The sequence below is a fragment of the Plectropomus leopardus genome, chromosome 13, assembly GCF_008729295.1.
Source record: "Plectropomus leopardus isolate mb chromosome 13, YSFRI_Pleo_2.0, whole genome shotgun sequence".
NCBI classification, from domain to species: Eukaryota; Metazoa; Chordata; class Actinopteri; order Perciformes; family Serranidae; genus Plectropomus; species Plectropomus leopardus.
In genome coordinates, this window is record NC_056475.1 from 3,985,097 (window position 1) to 3,993,123 (window position 8,027).

Genomic DNA, 8,027 nt, shown 5'->3' on the forward strand with positions numbered 1-8,027 from the left:
CATTTATATATATATATAGGTATTTATATATATAATTATTAGTAGTAGTTATAGTATTTGTGGTATAATTCATCTATTTATTTTATTTTCAGAAATCCTTGAATAGTTCTGTTGGGTTAGACTGTGTGCATTCTGGCTGAAAGGTTTGTTTGGTTAAAAATTTACATCCCAATTTCCTGGACACAATTTATTTCTGAAGGAAATTATTTTTCGTGTATATTTTTTCCAAAGGGAAGCATTTTTTTCTTAAATTAAAAAAAAAAAAAAAAAACTTGTCTGTTATTTTTTCATGTCAGTCCTAAGTGTTGACTTTACAAAGAGTGAAATGATTCACCTAGTTACGTTTTTTTAAGGAAAGAGAGGCTGACTTTTCCCGACTACTACCCGAAGGAATAAAACTTCATCAAAGTGTGGTATTTCCTCTCCGGTTCTTAAAAGTCGGATAACTGCCATTTTTGTTGTTTTTCGGCTGCCCTCCCTTTTCTCTGTAAAAACTCAAATGTTTACTTTGTGTCACAGCAGAAAGGTGCTAAACGAGATCTCTCTGTTTTGTCCTGAGTGAGCTTCAGGGGAGACTCCTCGTGCCTGGACGCACCGTGAGGAGATGAAGACCTTTGGCCGTTGCAGGACTTTGGTTTCAGGTCAGGCTGTGGACACATGCTGCCAGGAGCTGAATGGCACCCCGCCCTCCTCCAGAGACATGAGGTCAGGGGCCAGCGACATCAATACAGCCTCCTGACCTCCATTTCTGACCCTGGAGCACCTCATGTCTCCTCTGTACCTCGGCCATCAGGTCTGCGACGCTCGGCAGAGCCGCATATGTCACAGGTGTCATTTACACAGATATAGATGGACGACCGCACAGACATCTTCCACGGTTAGCAACTTTTGTTCTCCTCACTGGCTGTGACCCTCAGCAGGGCTGGCCTGACTCAGGCTGACTCTTTCTTTGAAGCCTCAGGGGAGCGGGCTGTAGTTTAGGCTTTATTGCAGGGAAATGGATGGGTCAGGTACCTGCTGTGGCCCGTCGTTAGCCCCAAGACAGTCTTATCAGCTTAGACTCAATCTGGGCTCTACTGAGGATTACATTTGCAGCCACTCCTGTCTGCCTCTGTGCCCCTGCTGCAGCAAAACTTCCCCCACTGTGGGTAGGCAGCGTGCAAAGAAGCATCTTCACAATGGAGGCAAAGTGAGAAATCTGCATAGGATTATCTAGTCCCATTCAGGAGTTGTTTGTAAACTCTAAACAAGACACGCCCCCCCTTAAGTGTTATTCATCCCGTCTTTTACCACAGCTCTACAGGAAACAGATTAGCTGCAGTAATTGAGGCTTTGATTTGATGTGCTGTGAAAGTGGGCATAGCAAAGCACCCTAAACTGCTTTTCATTGTGCGCTTTGAAGACACGGAGACACATTGAAATGTGTAACGCGTATTGTTGGAAAACTGTGACTCACGCGCTGAGCAGTCACAAGAGAGCACACAAATCTGGAAACAAGCTCACGCTATCCATAACAGGTCTAATTTCATAGCGGCCCACAAAGCTGCTTTTGAAGAGCTGCGTATCAGTTACAAGCAAGCAAAAAAAAAAAAGTGCTAAAATAGAACTAAACAATAAAAATGTCAAAATTATCAAACAAGACACAGAATAAAATAAGAAAGGCAACAAAAACAAAACATGCATCTTAAAGGAATATTTCACCAATATCATGACCATTTGCATATCAATTACTCACTGCACGTCACCTTGAATTTGTGAAGAAACTTAGTTTTTCTCACATGCCTCAAGGGTTAACAGAATCTAAAAAAGGTGTCCACAATTAGCAAAACTGCATCAAACATCTGTTTACAAACGCTTACATAATGTGTGCAGTACAATCCACATCTCACTTATCCAGTCGCAGGCTCATTACTTCCAAAACATGCTTTTTTTGCTAAAATGACAATATAAAATGTTTTTTTGCACATTTAGTGGGCCTTGAGCATGCTATTCAGCTGTGCAAGAGGCTGTTTGTACATGTGTTTTAAATTGCAGCATTTTAGTAAAAATGCATGTATTTGGGAAGTACTGATCATGCACTGAATAAATGAGACTTGGATTATACTGCACATGTTTTGGAAGTGTTTTTAAACACATTTCGATATAGTTTTGTTGTTGTCAAATGCATACTCTGTGTACTCTCACTGTGAAGGTATGTGAGAAAACCAAACTCTCCTCCAAAAATTCAAGCTGACACGTGAGTGAGTAACTAAAATGGTTGCAGGTGAAATATTCCTTTAAATGATGTAAGTGAGCATGCTTTTTATTTTTGAAACGGTGTTGATGGACTCTCCCACCATGCAATGCACAACAGATATCGCGAGGCTGCTCACAGCTGGAAAACATTTAAACAAACTCAACGGTGAGACAGCTCCAAGAATATCTAAAAAAAAATAAATAAATAAATTATATTTTTGGATGATGCTTTCTTTCTGCTACGTTTCCAAATTCTAAATTGTCAGTGTTTCCACAGGTGTTGCTTGATTGATCTGCACTCCTCGTGTATAAAATATTAGGTAAATGTTAATTTCTTATGCACACTAGCAAACAAAATAGGATACTATCAGCATTAGCACACGCTTTACACCTCACAGTCTTAGTGCAGAGTGTACAGTTGGGTCACAGCTCTGGAGTTTGATCCAAAATGGCTGCCAGCACATGTTTCACATGCAGCTTCTCTGCGGCCTTGATTCTGACGACTGCTTCTCTCACACACATGCTTTGTTTCTGACATCTTTTGGGCCCAAAAGACCTAAAACAAAAATCTGTAAATAATTTACAGAACGAAAAGACACCACTAATGACTATAAAACTTTATCCGAAGAACTCAGAATCACAGGAGCGTGAAACGAGGGTGCCTGCTCTTTGAACGAGGACGCGAGCATCAAATTTCAAACATTTCTAAAACTTTTTTTGCCTTTGCGGAGTTTTAACGGCTCCAAAAAATTCCTTTTGCTGTCCACATTCAGTGCATTCCCATGGATCAAAGGCGAATTGAGCGGACGCAATAGTAAACGTCTTGGGCTTTATCCGTTACGGTTCATTTTCTTTGGCAAAACATCTCACACAGTCGTGATAACACAGTGCCGGCCAGCTCTGGTGCGACCTTGTGTTGTACGTTCGACCTACAGCTCAAACCAGAAGGAGAGAGCAGATGCCTCTCGACTGTTGTTCCTGCGTATTTGTGGAAGCTTTGCCTGTTTTCCATTTTCCCTCCCTGTTTCCACGTGTTGTTGTAAGAGGTCTAATTTTCAGATAATGCTCGGATGCTGTTTTTCTGATAATAACTGCGTAAAAACAGCCTGTCAGAGTGATCGGTGCTGAGATGTTGGCTAATGGCCACCAGAGTTGACTGTTTTTTGTCTGCTCATCATCAACTCTTCACAACTATTAGTCTGACCGGCCGCGCTGCTGGAAGCAACAAATGAAACCAAACTTGATGCAAAAGAAAGACCGAATAATAGAGAAACCTGGAAGACAACAGGCTGCGAATGATAAAAAAAACAGGTATTGAATCATCAAGACAAAAATGTCCAGCTTTGTTTTTACAGTGTAATCCGAGTCTTAAAAGTTGTCTCAGTGCAGCCTGTTACGGTTATTAAAAAAGGCATCTTCTGAGAACATTTTATTAGATTTTGAGGAATGATGATCCGTGAATGAAATTTATTGCCCAACCACACAGAATGAAAACAATTCCAAAATCTTGTACTCATTTAGCAGCAATTAAGCTGCCAGCTCGGCTCGCATCGGTCCCACATGCATGCACGAGCTGTCAGCACACTGACGGATAGCTGTTTAAACCAGATCTTCCATAATTAGTGCGATCCAAGCCGCAAAAGAATTGCTGTGAAACACACTTCACACTCAGCTGAAAACCAATAATCTCATTTGGTTACAGTTTTCATGCTGTAAACAGCTGTCGATCAATTGTGCAACAACAGGCATTTGAGGTAGTCTGTTCTAAACATTTTCAGCTCATCTCACACCCAACATAAACAGAAAAATAGTCGTCCAAGTGCAGATTGTTTGACCTCACAGGAATGTGGACATCATTTTAGCGGATTCGCGGTTCGGGCCGCCCCAAACAATCTATCATTTTATCACAGACTAATCATTCTCACCTCAACACATCAAAGACGAAAATGGGCGGAAAACGTCTCAGAAATCCAATAAAGTAAGTTATCATAACAAAACAATGTTGTTGTGAACAACAGTGAAAAACATCTATTCAAATTCAGCCAGCAGGGTCACAAAATTCCACCACTGTCCTGATTTTAAAGGACTGTATTAAAATGAAACAAGACAAATCAAAGTACCAGGGTCAAGAAAATGAGGAAATGAAATGAAAATTAACGCATTAACTTCAAAGTTTTTGGAAATATGTGACATAATCTCACTCAGTCTTTGGGCTTGTCTCAAGAAGGGCTTTAAGGCTTTAAGATTCAAGTAAAGTAGTCGTTTCCAGTGAAAAGCTCTGATAAATACACCGTGCACTGTAACTTTTTACTAATTTCTTTCAAATTTTTGGGACGTTTCTCGTCGCTTTTTTCCCATGTTTTTTTAAAGAAGACAAGCCAATTTGCACAGGTTATAAAGAGTTAAAAGAAATGAATGCTTCTTCTAAAACTGTTGGTGCACAAGTATGGTAAGTATAGTCGACCCCAATTTTTATGAATGTGTACTTATATTTACACTGTAATTAAACGTACATGGTTCATTAGGACACTTTTTAAATTGCTGGAAGGACGAAAAAATTCTTCAAAGATTTAGAAAAAGATGTGCCCAGTTTTGCCCCGAATGCCTGCATTAAAAGTTTTTGTAGCTATTCCACCTCACGACTCAGTTAAACTTTGACCTGCATGACGAATTTAACTATAAGCGAACAAGATGGCACAAGGATTACAGTGTGCAGGTGTTTCATCCTTCATCTTTAGCATGAATCATCCCACCACACATGCATGCGACCAGACGGATGACTGGGCCGCGGGTCTCTTCCGTTAAATGCTCCCACTGTCCAGCTCTGGAAGGACTGAGGCAGCGCGGCTGAGGACTAAAATAAAAGTCAACTCTTTCTCCCCTGACCGCCGGAGAAACCACAGGCCCTTTTGCATGCTGTATAAATGTTTTGACAAGGGGAGGCCAACAGGCTTTCTCCTCTTATGCTTATTAAAATCGTAATCGTCCGTCACTAAATATGTATAACGATGAGCACCTTGAGGCAAAAAGGATGGAATTATTTGTTTATTTGACTCGGAGCTCTGAATGTGCGGCGGAAAGCCCTGTCACAGTTCAGGGGCTATTGAAATGGAGGTTGGAGATTCAAAATATACTGACCTCATATTTGACTTGTGCTGACCATAAGCAGGCATACAAATCGTGGCCTGAACTAAGTCAACAAGCGGATATCTGGGTTTATTTGCGTCTCGCTGTGCAGTACACTCAGAGCTGATACCTTTATTACTTTACAGATTTATTGACCTCACACTCATCACAACGTTTTTTTTTTTTTTTTTATAAAATGACTGACAGCTAGGATGGCGAGAGCCACTATGGATTGACTGAGGAGGTGATTTGTTTAGGTGAAATGTTGCCTGAACTTAAGATACGCTTTGGCCCCTGGGTGCCCTGAGGGCATCTTGGCTCTTTGATGTCCCACACGCCTTCTGTTTGCCTTGGTGGGTGGGAAAAACAAAACCAGAGCGAGCCCAGGGGTTTGGAGCAACAACACTAAGACGTTGTTGGTGTTCGAATTTCACGGGTGCTTTTTAGCAGTTATTTTCTGAAGCATACCTTCAAAATCACAGGATTCTGTATGATCATACCGGCTACCACAAATTCCAGCTAGAAATTCAAAACAAGCAAGTCCTTCATTAATGTATAATAACCTTTAAATGGTGTGGTTTGATATTTTTAACCTGACTATATTCTAAGAGGGCTGTATTCGGGTGCACTCTGGTGACCTTTTAAAGTCAGCCCGTTTAAAGTCGGAGGCTTGATTGCAATAAAAACTTCAGTATGAAATATTTTTAATATGCCTGGTGGTAAAAGTGTTTTTGAAAATAACACGTCTCCATTCTCTGGTGAAAGAATTTTGAATGCAGGCAGAAAAACATGTAATTTCGGTGAGAGTGAAGACATCGCAGGTTCAAATCCGGGGTGAGATGTTTATTTTGATCTGCGTCTTTCTTCGGTGATTAAAGTCTAAGCAGAAATCGTCACAAAAACACAGTGTCTCACTGCTGTAAAATGCTTATAATCCAAATTTCTCAGAGTTCACCGCGTACCCTCCAGCCCCCCAAAACCCTGCCTGTTTTTCTGGTTAAAATCTGTCTGTCAGTCGATGGTTATTTATGGCGCCGCTGACCTGTGTGCCGGATAATTAATAATAGTCCGATTCATCCCCGTCCAAATGTACATGGTCTGCTCTGACGGAGGACACAGCACAGCTCAGCAGAGAAAATCCCCGGAGATTTAGAGCTCCCTGACTGCGAGAGCAGCCTGCAGCTCCGTGTGGACGGAGGCAGCAGGAGCACAGCAGCCCACAGAGCTCCGACTGGAATGATTAACCTATCGCATTTCTGTCAAAGGTAGACCGAGCGGTCACAGGACATACGTGACATTTTTCTGGTGTTATTTATGATAATGGAAAAATGTTGAAGGTGGCTGTCAAATTGGATCCACGCCGTTCCAAAACTATCGATATTTGTGCCCATTTTTACTGTTATTTAACCTGAGCAAGTTGGCTTGATTTCTTTGAAAAACAAGACAAGCAGCTTAACAAGAAATGGCCCAAAAAAATATAGCAAAAAATAAGTAAAACGTTGCAAGACAATTACCTGAAAATAAGCAAAACAAAAAAAGAAAGTAAAGGAACTCAAGAAAGTGCTAAAAACAACTTTAATACGTGTTTATTCTTCTTTTCTATGACATAATTAAGAGAATTATAATTAAAGTTTTATTAGCATTTTCCTTTGTTGTTTTTTTTTGATAATATCTAATAATCCTCTCAGATAATTTTCAGATTATTTCTTTGTCATCTTTAACTAACTTTTTGTGCAGTTTGGACATTTCTTGCCATTGTGTTTTTTTCTTGTGATTTTGAAAGAAATCTTTTTTTTTCCAAAGTTCAGAAATTTAATATCTAGTGAAAGGTGTCCGAATGCAGTACAAGAAAACTGGTGTCAACACAGGTTTAAAAGGGTTTACTGGACTGTTTTGTTAATATAAATTTGTACATTTTTATCTCTGACAAACGGAAGTTTGGGGGTATCATCCATTTGGTTGAATGTGTGCATGCATGAGTACATGAGAGTGTGTGTCCACCTGTCTGTCCACAATTAATCATGCAAACTACTGAACCAATCAACCTAATATTCCGTATGCACATTTATGACTGTATGCTCAAGGACCCCTTGTGGTTTCGGTGATTCACAATTCTTGCAAAAGTCCATTTTTGGACTGTCATCAACTGCTGACTCCTCGCTTCTCTTAACTGGCTGGTAAGGGCTGCAAGTCATCAACAAAAACCACGTAGCCAAAGCACAAAGCAAAAGGAATGTCCGGATATTGTTTCAGCTCAATACAACAAGCCTTAACCGTCCTAAAACCGTCCTCTCAACCAGGCCAAACAGTCTGTTGCAGGCCACATTTTGGCCTTTGTCCTGGCATGAAGAACTGACATCCACAGAAAGGTTTGGTCTTTTTCATTTGGAGAATCTGTAAACAAATGCTATTAATAAAGGCGACGCGACAGTCTGCCTTTGGTGCCAGTTATTTGATCGTTATTTGATGTCGGTTCGGTGTGTCTGAGCCTTATTGAGGACCGTGAAGAGCAACTCCACCGCGCATTTGTCTAAAGTGCTTGCGATCAGAGATACTTGCGCTCTACAGACTGCACTTTTCTAATTGCAAATGTTTCTTTTAGATTTTTTCTTGGATGTGATGGGATACTCTGACAGCAGCTCTACGGAAATCACTGTGTGTCACGA